This window comes from Colobus angolensis, unplaced genomic scaffold (assembly GCF_000951035.1).
Source record: "Colobus angolensis palliatus isolate OR3802 unplaced genomic scaffold, Cang.pa_1.0 Scaffold3, whole genome shotgun sequence".
In the NCBI taxonomy this organism is placed as follows: Eukaryota; Metazoa; Chordata; class Mammalia; order Primates; family Cercopithecidae; genus Colobus; species Colobus angolensis.
Window position 1 is genome coordinate 28475312 of NW_012116265.1, and position 12145 is coordinate 28487456.

A 12145-nucleotide genomic window follows, 5' to 3' on the forward strand; every position below is an offset into this window, starting at 1 on the left:
GTTGTCTCACTTGGTAACATCCAATTCATCTAGATGACTCCGCATATAGCTTCTCTCAGGGAAGTCACTTTTGCAAGGCAGGGGGAAGATTCTCAGATGCCAGGCCATTGAGTAGCATTTGCTGAGGCAGCAGGTTCCTATACTCTCTAATTTCCTTACCTCCCCCTGCCCGTTCTGTGCCCCAACTCTTCAGAAGATCCCTCATCCACTGGAAGCACAGCTGGGAAGGCCTGAGGTTAAGCCATGCCTGATTCATGTGGACTACTTCTCGGAAGTCTGTTAAGAAGTGTCCTGGGCGATCATTCATTCTAGCAAATAAAAGGGCCAGCATTAACTAGCTTAATTCTCTAACAAAACCTTGGTGGTCAGAGGAGTTGATCTTAGAACTCACAACTCAATTTTTGTTTTTCAGCCAGCCCTCTTGAACTCATGTCAATCTGATAGTGTGAATAAGAATCATTTGCTGCACAAGTTAGAGTTCAGTCACTATACTATGTGCTTTCAATACTTTATGTGACTTAATCCTTCTAACAACCCTATATAGAAGGTAGATCCTTTTTTTTTTTTTTGAGATGGAGTCTCACTCTGTCTACCAGGTTGGTGTGCAATGGTGCCATCTCAGCTCACTGCAACCAGGTAGGTCCTTCTTAAAGATAAGACACTGATGCTAGTGGAGGTGTTTGGAGGTATAGTGACTGGCTTGGGTTGCAGGGCTGGCATTACAGAGGAGCCCTCCTTCCTACTAAGAAGTGGAGCTGGGATTTGAACTCACCTTGGCCTGATTCCAAGACCAGTGCTCTTTATACCATATTATTTGCCAAAAATAGTAAGACAGAGTGTAACGCAAGAGGGATGCTAGGACTTCTCAACTTTCCCACAGAGCCTCAGGCAGCCATGAATTCACAAGTGCTCCAGCTGAGATAGGAGAATAAAGAGGTTGAGAGCCAGGATGTTGCCCAGCAAATGGCTGGCATGAGAAGATGGAGTGGCAGCAATGCCTTTCAGGAGCAGACTGGTTAACAAGCCTATGAGAAGCACCCCAGCCCCCTACAGGAACCTGGGGACCACTTACAGGGTAGAGACCCTGCATAAGCAGGTAAGGCAAGAGCCTGTGAAATCTAGGTTAGTGTCCTTACTGCAATACCACTAATTCTTATGGGAGAGTAATTCCCAGGGAAATTGGGGCCATGAAAACAAACACACTTAGAACTGTCTAACTGGAAGAAGCTTACAAATTCTTTAGTTGAGGGTTTTTTGGGAGGCCAAGGCAGGTAGACCGCCTGAGGTCAGGAATTCGACACCAGCCTGGCCAACATAGTGAAATCCTGTCTCTACTAAAAATTTTTTAAAAAGTAGCTGGGCATGGTGGCAGGTGCCTGTAATCCCAGCTACTTGGGAGGCTGAGGCAGAAGAATCACTTGAACCTGAGAGGCGGAGGTTGCAGTGAGCCAAGATCGCACCATTGCACTCCAGCCTGGGCAACAAGAACGAAACTCAATCTCAAAAAAACAAACAAACAAAAAATAGCGCCTTTATTATTTTTGTAATAAGTTTTAAGTGGAACCTCAGTATATTAAAAAAATTTAAAAACCTGAAGCCTGCTTCACCCCCCTTTATTCCTCCATGGGGGCCACTGAACTAATCTGATCCTCGCATTTTGCAGGTGAGGAACCAGGCCCTGAAGAACAGCGAGGTGCTCCAGGTCACAGTGCCGGCCAGATCAGGTCTTTTTACTCCTGGGTGAGGAGTCTTTTCAATGCACTGCACAGGCCACTAAGCCAATGGCCGTTTGCTATGAGAGGCTGTCTAGTCCTGTGGGCCTGGGAGGAGTTTCCTAACTATACCTGGCCTGTCCTCTAGAGCCATGTTTCTCAAAGTGTGGTTCATGGTCAAGGATGGTCCACAGTCAAGTGGTGGGCTATGAAGATGGCAAAGAGATGGGAAAATACGAGTGCTCTTGGCAATTCTGATGAGAAATGATGAACAGCTCTATAGGCTTTCATTTTTGTGTATGAATATTGGCTAGTTCTTAATAACACACCAAGCATGCAACTAGATTGTCAGAAAGCTAAAGGTATGTATTTACGAACTAAAGTGAGCAGCTTCTTGAGTCTCCCGCGGACTCTGATTCAGTAGATCCCCAGAGTCTGGCATTCTCACTGTATTTGGCACATAGCTGAAGCTCCTATTATGCAGGTGGATACACAGGGAGCTGGGATTCCTGGAACTTTGAGGAATATCTGTGTTATCAACATGGCATCATTTGTCATCTTGAGCGGGTCATAATTTCAACTGCTGATCTTCTTGAATGAAGATATTTGCAGACTCACACTTGTTAATCATTTTGTGTTTAACTTGTCCAGTATTACTTATTCGTTGTTATTATGTTCTCCAACACCTTGTTATCACCAAGTATTTTTTCCACTTGAGATGGGACCAAGTCAGACAGATGGTCTTGTCTCCATTTTGGGGGCTGGGCTCTAGAGAGAAAAGAACTCCAACTACAAATACTTGTGTAAACAGCCAGTAGTCTGGTTTGACAAACAAAAACAAAAACAAGGAAGTCATTTGAACCAAAATGGAAACCCATTTCAGCCACTAAAATCCTGAGAGAAGAAGCTCTGATGTCAAGAGCCACAGCCTTGCCAGGCCAGCAGCATATACTCCTGGGGAAGGATGATGGAGTCACAGAGTGAATCTTGGTGGCTTCAAAGTATAACTTTCTGCAGAGCACACAACCATGCCTGTACCTGCAGAAGAGAAAAAATCAGTCACACGCGGGAAGAGCCCTCCTCCCACTCTTTGCAATGCTTTTTGTCCCCAACTCTATCCCCTGCCCATACTTCGCTCATTACACCCATACCATCTGGTTTCCATTCCCATGTTTTGAGCCAAATGGTGTTCTTGCAAACCTTACCACTCACCTCTTGACTGCTAAACACAACCGTCTGTACTAGGTCCTTGTTATAAGGGTTGAGTCATGTGCTCCAAAAAGAAATGTTGAAGTTCTAACCCCTAGTACCTCAGAATGTGACCTTATTTGCAGATGTAATTAGTTAAGATGAAGTCATACTTGAGTATGGTGGGCCCTTAATCCAATATGACTGATGTCCTTATAAGAGAACTCCATGTTCTCTTATAAGGGAAGAGACATGGAAACATATGGGGAGAAGACTCGTGTGAAGAGATTGGAGTTCTGCTGGCTGTTACAGCCAAGGAACACCTGGGATCACCAGAAGCCAGGAAGAGGCAAGGGAATCACCTTTCCTACAGGTTTTGGAGGGAACATGGTCCTGCCAACACCTTGATATTGGACTTCCAGCTTGCAGAATTGTGAGAGAATAAATTTCTGTTGCTTTAGGTCATCTAGTTTATGGTACTTTTTGAAGGTAGCTCTGGGAAACTAATACAAGTCCTCATTTTGCATTTTCAACCTTTTCTATTTACTGCTCCTTTATCAAAACTTGCCTTCATCTTGACCTCCTCACCCCGGTATTATCTCACTTTGCAATTATTCTGTTCTTTTCTCCTCTCTGACTCATATCTCCAGATGTCTCATTCCTAAATGCATACATATGCTCCCTATACTTCTACACTCAAACTTTGCTCTTTTTGTGCAAAGCCTCTCCTAGGTTTTACCTGTCACACTGATGGAGATGACTCTCCAATTGAGATCATTCATTTATTGGGCACCTGCTGTGTGTGAAACATAGAGTTAGATGTCACAATGACTCAGCTATACGGCCAGTGGAATATTTAGTTTCAGTTTCCAGTCCTCCAGCTCCATATTACCTACAGCTCTATCTGGCACCTCCACCCTAATTCACCAGCCTCCCGGAACTGTCCCTCTACTTGCTTTCCTCTTTTGCTTAATTGCTGCATCAGTGTCCTATCCCCTCAGGCTGGTGACCTTGGATTCATCTTTTATTGTTCCTTTTCCCATAACACTCAATCAATTATCATGTCCCCTAGATTCTACCATTACCTTCTCCCTCCATAACCACTCTTGTTTAAACCCACATCAATCCTCATCTGAAATATTCTGGCAATTTACTCTTCAGTATCCCTCCCTCCCATCTTTCTCCCTTCTAAGTCATCTTATGAGAATAATTACTCTTCCGCAAGCACAGCTGTGATTAGACATTCCTTTACCAAACCCCCAATGGCTCCCCACTGACTGACAAATTAAGTATAAATTGCTCACCCAGTACTTAAGGTCTTTTATGACAAAGACCTGCTCGACCTTATCCCCTGATCCTTCCCTCCTGGACCTCATATATCAATCAGATTAGATGACTTCTGGCCCTTCTCCATCTTCATATTTCTGTTTATGCCATTTCCTTTACCTAAAAAGTGTAGAATTCTTTTCCCCATTCCTCTAGCCCAAATGGATGAAATTCTATCTATCATTCTTCATGGCTCCCTTGAAAACCACCATGGCCCTTCCACCAGGTGAGATCTCTACCCTCTTTGACCTCCTATCATTCGTGATTTGTACCTCTCTTGGGCTGACTGTATTCATATCACTTGTATTCTTGTCTTGTCCCCACAGCTGGACTGTGGGGTCCATCCAGCATGATAGATGCATGGAGAACATACCAGAAATGGGCAGTGTGGGTTCTGTTCCAATTTTATTGAGTTGCTAACACTCTAGGAATGGCAACACCCTGGGACATAATAATATTCCCAAAGGTGTTATTGAACCAAACTGGGGTTCGCTCGCCCAGAGTAAGGCCAAATGTTTATAATGAGGTTTGTAGTGGGAAAAAGGAGGGCACTTGTTTGTGGGGCACCAAGCAAGGAGAATCCAGCAGCTCATGCTTAACACCTGACATCCCTGATGGCTTGTAAGTAGGAGCTTTAAACGACAGGGGTAATCTCTAGGAAAGCAGAAGTTATAGGCAAAATTGTAAATCAATATGTGGTGGTTACACATTAGTTCTGCTTAAAAAGGGCAGGATGATCTTACAGATCATCAGTAGATTGAAATATTTTCTGATTATAGTTGGTTAAGGAAGAGAAGTTTTGTTTAAAATTTGGAGTCAGCAGAAAGAATTTAGCTGTGGCTCATAGTTGTGACTTTCTCTAGGCACCTCAGGAAAAATATTAGAACAAAGAATGGAGTTCAGGGTTTAGTCCTCAGTTTCCTGCTAACACATAAACCTCCTTTTCTGATGTCTATGTGTTAGCGGGTCTGTTTGGCAGGGGTCTGGGTTTTTGAAGAACAACTCAGGGACTTATGTTAAGATGTTATGTTTAGTTTTTATAAGGAACCAGACATTCCATGATTTTAACTTTTTTAGCTATTGTTTTAATCTTTTCTTTTAATTGTTAAGTTGTTTATTTATATTTTTAGGGCCAGTTACATGCCTGGAATTTCTGTCGAAGGAGTTTAAGTTTTTAAAAAAGTTTCATGGGACCCTCAGGACCTTAAGTGAGCTCCCTGCTGTGTTTTAAAAGCTCTTCGTTAAAACGCAGAAGACTTGACATGGACCTGAGATGCTACAGTGACCTGTCCTTTTGAGATTTAGTGGTATTTGAAAGGAAAGGAAAATCTAATTTAAAAAAAAAGTTATCTTACAGGTAACTGACATCTTCACAGCATAAAATCATAAAAATAACAGCCAATATGTATATACCACGTACTACGTGCCAGACATTGTTCTAAATGTGCCACATATATCAATTCATTTGCTCCTTATAAAACCCCTTTGCTGATGAGGAAACTGAGTGCAAAAGGGTTACACATCTTGCCTGAAATCACAGCTAATTAGTGAATGAACTAGCCCCAGTAGACTGGCTTCACATGCTTGTTCCAAACCACTGCTTTATCATTGCTATGCTGTAGGGACAGGAAGGGAATCCCCTCCCCGGAGCTGTGCTGAGGCCCCAGGACACAGCCTGCCTTTGACCTTGCATGGTTCCATCTAAGAAGCCACCTCACATGTAGAATAGTGTCCCTGACCAGAGGATGAACATGATGGGAGTGACTACTCAGGAAGTGTGTAAAGGGTATGAGGCTCAGATGCTCTGAAGAAACATCCCCACCATGTCTTGAGGCTGAGGTGGCAGCCTTAGCTGGGTCTATTCCTCTACACCTACCACCTGGCCCTCCCTTTTCCACCCCCTGCCAGAGGGCCACGGTGAGTACTAGGATGTAACATTGTGCTGAAGCCACACATCTGGCTCTTTGGCCCCATCCGTTCTCCATTTCCCACTCATGATCTCCTCTACTTAAGAAATGCCATGTCAGAAGATGAAGCATGGCAGGGTGGAGTACACAGATACCAGGACGGGTGGGCAGGCTGGCACTGGGGAGTACCCTGCTCCACTCATCCCTTAGACCGCACCAGTTAGTGTGAACTGAGCTCCCATTTGGTGCCGGACACTAGTCTAAGTACTTTGTATGCATTAACTTCTTAACCTTCACAGTAACCACTTAGCGAGTTGGTGCTCTCTCTCTCTCTTTTTTTTTCTTTCTCATTTTACATATCAGAAACCTGGGGCACAGGAAAGTAGAGTGATTTTTACAAGATCACACAGTTAGTTAGTGGAAGAGTCAGGATTTGAACACTTTCAGAGTCCTTGCTCTTAACCACTAACCTGACTGAATGCCCTCCCCAAAAAGGATGTGGTTGGAGGTATGTGAAATCACCCTGTAGCGCAGTGATTCTCAGCCTGGCTGTTATATAGAAATCGTTAAACTGCTTTCCAAAATACCAGTGGCCAGTCACTGCCTCCAGAAATTCTGATCCCCTTGGTCCAGAATGGTATCTGAATGTCAATAGTTTTTACAGCTACCCTGTGGATGCTAATGCATCAGACTGGGAGTTGTTTGGTCATCCATGTAAAGTGCATTCATTCTCTCGTTCATCCCTTTGGTCATCAAGTGTCATATGTGCCAATATGCAAGAAAACTAAATCCACCGCTGAAAAGAGTGCCCCAGAGTTTTAGCCAACATAGACATATGAGCTTCTAGAAGTATAGACAATATAATCAAAACATATTTAACTTATTTAGTTATACATATACATACATTTAAAATCATACATTACACAGAGTAGTGATTTGTTTTAGATATGTTGCTTTTTCTATTCTCATACTCCACAAAATGATTGGGTTTTTGTGTTTTTGCTTTTGTTTTTGTTTTTTAATTTTGAGATGGAGTTTCACTCTTGTTGCCCAGGCCAGAGTGCAGTGATGCAATCTCAACTCACTGCAACCTCTGCCTCCTGGGTTCAAGCGATTCTCCTGCCTCAGCCTCCCAAGTAGGTGGGATTACAGGTGCCCGCCACCGTGTCTAGCTAATTTTTTGTATTTTTAATAGAGATGGGGTTTCACCATATTGGCTAGGCCAGTCTAGAACTCCTGACCTCCAGTAATCGCCTGCCTCAGTCTCCCAAAGCGCTAGGATTACAGGCGTGAACTAACGCGCCTAGCCCCGCAAAACAATTTTATTCAAACTTCTCACACGTGTCTACCACATTCGTGTCTTCACATCACTGAAGTCATATTTGGTGTCATCTCCAAAGTGTTCTGGTACACATCATCCACAGTTCTGTTTATTGATTGAAATTAGCAGTTCTTTAATACATGTGTGATGTGGTCACTGGAAATTTTATCCCCATGTCACAAAAATATACATTTGTATAACATCGGGACAGTTAGTTGGTTGTATGTGTTGTGGGCGGGGCGGGAGTCACCTAGGTGGCTAGGTTCACCACAGCTGCCTTCTGATTGATCTGCACTTTGTTCTGATCAGTTGTTAGATATTTCAAATATTACCCCTGCTTTCGATCATATTCTTGATTTTTACAATTTAGCAACCCCTTGCTGTATTGCCCTTTAAAGTGAACCTCAAATGGCTTATTTACGGCCACACCTGCAAGTGTGAGGTCACACACGTGGTGATGATTGCAAAAATTGTACTGAATGTCCTTACCTCTAACTTCTTTTTTATTTTTTTAAATGATTCTATCAGAGATGACCTCTAAGATGTTTGGGGCAGTTTCTCCAGTATTCTGGATTCAAAATAAGGTAACTGAAGATATGTTCCAGCATGTGAAAGACTCTGTAAGGATTCCATTATAAGATGACTGATTTATTCCAAAAAGTCGTTCAGAGAATGAGGGATCTCACCTTTCATCCAATGTAGAGTTTTATTGAACGCCAAATGATGAGGAAGTCATTGTTATTTACATTTCTACCCGCAAGGTGCTAAGAGGCATCGCACTTAGGCCTCTGCTTTGAGTTTCTTTCCCTTCTTTTGGTATCCTCAGACTCCAAAAAGTGGCAGAGGCACAAGAGATGTCCTCCTCCTCCTCACACCTTCGCCCCTGCTCCTTTCTGCCGGGTGTCTGCATTCTGCCAGCTCCCTGTCTCAGCGGGACTGCGATGCAGCCAGGCAGCTTCCGGAAGGCACCGTGTTTGAACAGGGATGAGACAAACCTCCTTAAGCTGCTTATTCTAAGTTGGGGATTGTTCCTCCTAGTCAATTGATACTGGAAATAATTACTTCTTAGAATCTTTGAAAACTGAATGTGTAAAGAGAAATTAAAATCTAATTAAATGGATGTAGGCAGTTCTGTCTGAGCTGACAACTCTAAAGCCACTGCAGTTTCTTGAAGGTTACATTATCTCTCTGTCCCTGGACACTTCGGGCTCTGCTTGGCTCTGAGCCCAGTGCTCCCTCTCCAACACGCTTTTGTCTGCCCTGTCCTGGGCCCAGGAGTCTCGTTGTTCTTGGGCAGAAATGCTGGCTAAAATAGGCCATCTGGGCGGGGGTTGCTGAAGGGCTTCCTGCAGAGGATGGGGGTTCTCTCTGATCTTGAAGCTTCAGATCAGTGCTTTGCAACAGGGGTGCTTCTGGCATTGCAGCAGGATAGTTCTGTTTCATGCATCTCTGGCAGGAGGAGGGGGCCATGCCACCCCAGGTTGATAGCCACTGCCTTGAGCCAGCTCTATTCAGCCACCAGCATGTAGCTGGCAGCCAATAACAATGAGCCTTAGACCCTCAGCTTCAGTGTGACAATCTCATAGACAGTGCTGCCCCAAGTGTGGTCTGTGGACATGTTACCAATCTTCCATGAGACCCCTGAGTAAGTGGCTAGAAGTTTTTATTGCGATTTGACATTGCCACATTTCCGTTGCATCTTAAGGATTAGAAAATCGGTTTGTAATGGATTGGAGGAAAAAAAACATGGGCCATCACCATAGATTGTTTGAGAAGTTCTGTCCTAGAACCTTCTGGCCTATTCTGGACGCTATTCTTTCTAACTCCAACTTCTCCACACTCATGATGACAGGCTTTGTTTTGACGTTTGAACATGGTTTCTCTGGCTTTATTTGGTATGTGGTTCTTTCCTCCTGTATTAGTCTGTTTTCACACTGCTGATAAAGACATACCCAAGACTAGACAATTTACAAAAGAAAGAGGTTTATTGGACTTACAGTTCCACGTGGCTGGGGAGGTCTCACAATCATGGTGGAAGGCGAAAGGCATGTCTCACATGGCGGCAGACAAGAAAAGAATGTTTATGCAGGGAAACTCCCATTTACAAAACAATCAGATCTTGTGAGACTTACTATCACAAGAACAGCATAAGAAAGACCCACCCCCATGATTCAGTTGTCTCCCAGTAGGACCCTCAAACAACACGTGGGAATTACGGGAGCTACAAGATGAGATTTGGGTGGAGACACAGCCAAACCATATCATTCCACGCCTGGCCCCTCCCAAATCTCATATCTTCACATTTCAAAACCAATCATGCCTTCTCAACAGTCCCCCAAAGTCTTAACTCATTTCAGCATTAACTCAAAAGTCCAAAGTCCAAAGTCTCATCTGAAACAAGGCAAGTCCCTTCTGCCTATGAGTGAGTAAAATCAAAAGCAAGTTAGTTACTTCCTAGGTACAATGGGGGTACAGGCATTTGGTAAACACAGCCATTCCAAATGGGAGAAATTGGCCAAAACAAAGGGGCTACAGGCCCCACGCAAGTCTGAAATCCAGTGGGGCAGTCAAATCTTAAAACTCCAAAATGATCTCCTTTGACTCCATGTCTCACATCCAGGTCATGCTGATGCAAGAGGTGGGTTTCTATAGTCTTGGGAAGCTCCACCCCTGTGGCTTTGCAGGGTACAGCCTCCCTCCCTGCTGCTTTCACAGCCTTGCATTGAGTGTCTGGCTTTTCCAGATGAAAGGTACAAGCTGTTGAAAGATCTACCATTTTGGGGTCTGGAGGATGGTGGCCCTCTTCTCACAGCTCCACTAGGTGGTGCCTAAGTAGGGACTCTGTGTGGGGGCTCCAACCCCACATTTCTCTTCCACACTGCCCTAGCAGAGGTTCTCCATGAGGGCCCCACCCTTGCAGCAAACTTCTGCCTGGGCACCAGGCATTTCCATACATCCTCTGAAATCTAGGTGGAGGTTCCCAAACCCCAGTTCTTGAATTCTGTGCATTTGCAGGCTCAAGACCATGTGAAAGCTGCCAAGGCTTGGGGCTTGCAACCTGTGAGGTCATGGCCTGAGCTCTATGTTGGCCCCTTTCAGCCAAGGCTGGAGCAGCTGGGATGCAGGGCACCAAGTCCCTAAGCTGCATACAGCATGGGAACCCTGGACCCGGCCCATGAAACCACTTTTTCCTCCTAGGTCTGTGATGGGATGGGCTGCTGTGAAGACCTCTGACCTGCCCTGGAGAGAGACATTTTCCCCATTGTGTTGGTGAGTAACATTTGGCTCCTCATTACTTATGCAAATTTCTGCAGCTGGCTTCAATTTCTCCTTAGAAAATGGGATTTTCTTTCTTATTGCATTGTCAGTCTACAAATATTCTAAAGTTTATGCTCTGCTTCCCTTATAAAACTGAATGAATGCCTTTAACAGCACCCAAGTCATCTCTCGAATGCTTTGCTCCTTAGAAATTTCTTTTGCCAGATACCCTAAATCATCTCTCTCAAGTTCAAAGTTCCACAAATCTCTAGGGCAGGAGCAAAATGCTGCCAGTCTCTTTGCTAAAACATAACAAGAGTCACCTTTGCTCTAGTTCCCAACAACTTCCTCATTTCCATCTGAGACCAACTCGGCCTGGACTTTATTGTCCATATCATTATCAGCATTTTGGGTAAAACCATTCGACAATTCTCTAGTAAGTTCCAAGCTTTCCCACATTTTCCCGTCTTCTTCTGAGCCTTCCAAACTGTTCTAACCCCTACCTGCTACCCAGTTCCAAAGTGGCTTCCACATTTGCAGGTATCTTTTCAGCAGCACCCCGCTCTACTGGTACCAATTTACTGTATTAGTCTATTTTCACACTGCTAATAAAGACATACCTGAAACTGGTCAATTTACAAAAGAAGGAGGTTTTTTGGATTTACAGTTCCACATGGCTGGGGAGGAATCATGGCGAAAGGTGAAAGGCACGTATCATATGGCAGCAGATAAGAGAGTAACACTTGTGCAGGGACATTTACCCTTTTTAAAACCATCAGATCTTGTGAGACTTATTCACTATCACGAGAACAGCACAGGAAAGACCCGCCCTCATGATTCATTTATCTCCCACCAGGTCCTCCCACAACAAGTGGGAATTATGGGAGCTACAAGATGAGATTTGGCTGGGGACAGAGAGCCAAACCATATCACTTCCCCTGGGCACATTCTTCCACTGAGGCATTTTTGATGGCAAGAAAGAGACTCATTCACATCACCTGGAGAAAAGGTGGGGCGGGATGGGGACTGTCATCACTCATGTGGAGAGAAGCTAAGTGTATGTATTAGTCAAGGTTCTCTAGAGGGACAGAACTAATGGAATATATATATAATATATATAATAATGATTTTATATATATATAATCATAAGGTCTCACAATAGGTTGTCTGCAGGCTGAGAAGTAAGGAGAGCCCGTCCGAATTCCAAAACTGAAAAACTTAGAGTCTGATGTTTGAAGGCAGGAAGCATCCAGCACAGGAGAAAGATGTAGACTGGGAGGCCAGGCCAGTCTCTCTTTTCACATTTTTCTGCCTGTTTACATTCTAGCCATACTGGCAGCTGATTAGATGATGCCCACACAGATTAAGGGTAGATCTGCCTTTCCCAGCCCACTGAGTCAAATGTTAATCTCCTTTGACAACACCCTCACAGA

At 44.1% G+C, this 12145-nt stretch overlaps 1 long non-coding RNA gene across 1 annotated transcript in view; it reads left to right on the top strand.

The window, feature by feature from the left end:
- The first annotated feature begins 572 nt into the window (after positions 1-572).
- The window catches only part of LOC105517260, a 32129-nt gene continuing 20556 nt past the window's right edge, over positions 573-12145 (top strand). The window contains exons 1-2 of the long non-coding RNA XR_001002644.1: positions 573-636; positions 1664-1740. This is a non-coding gene — a long non-coding RNA (uncharacterized LOC105517260). The remainder of the gene's footprint in view (positions 637-1663; positions 1741-12145) is intronic.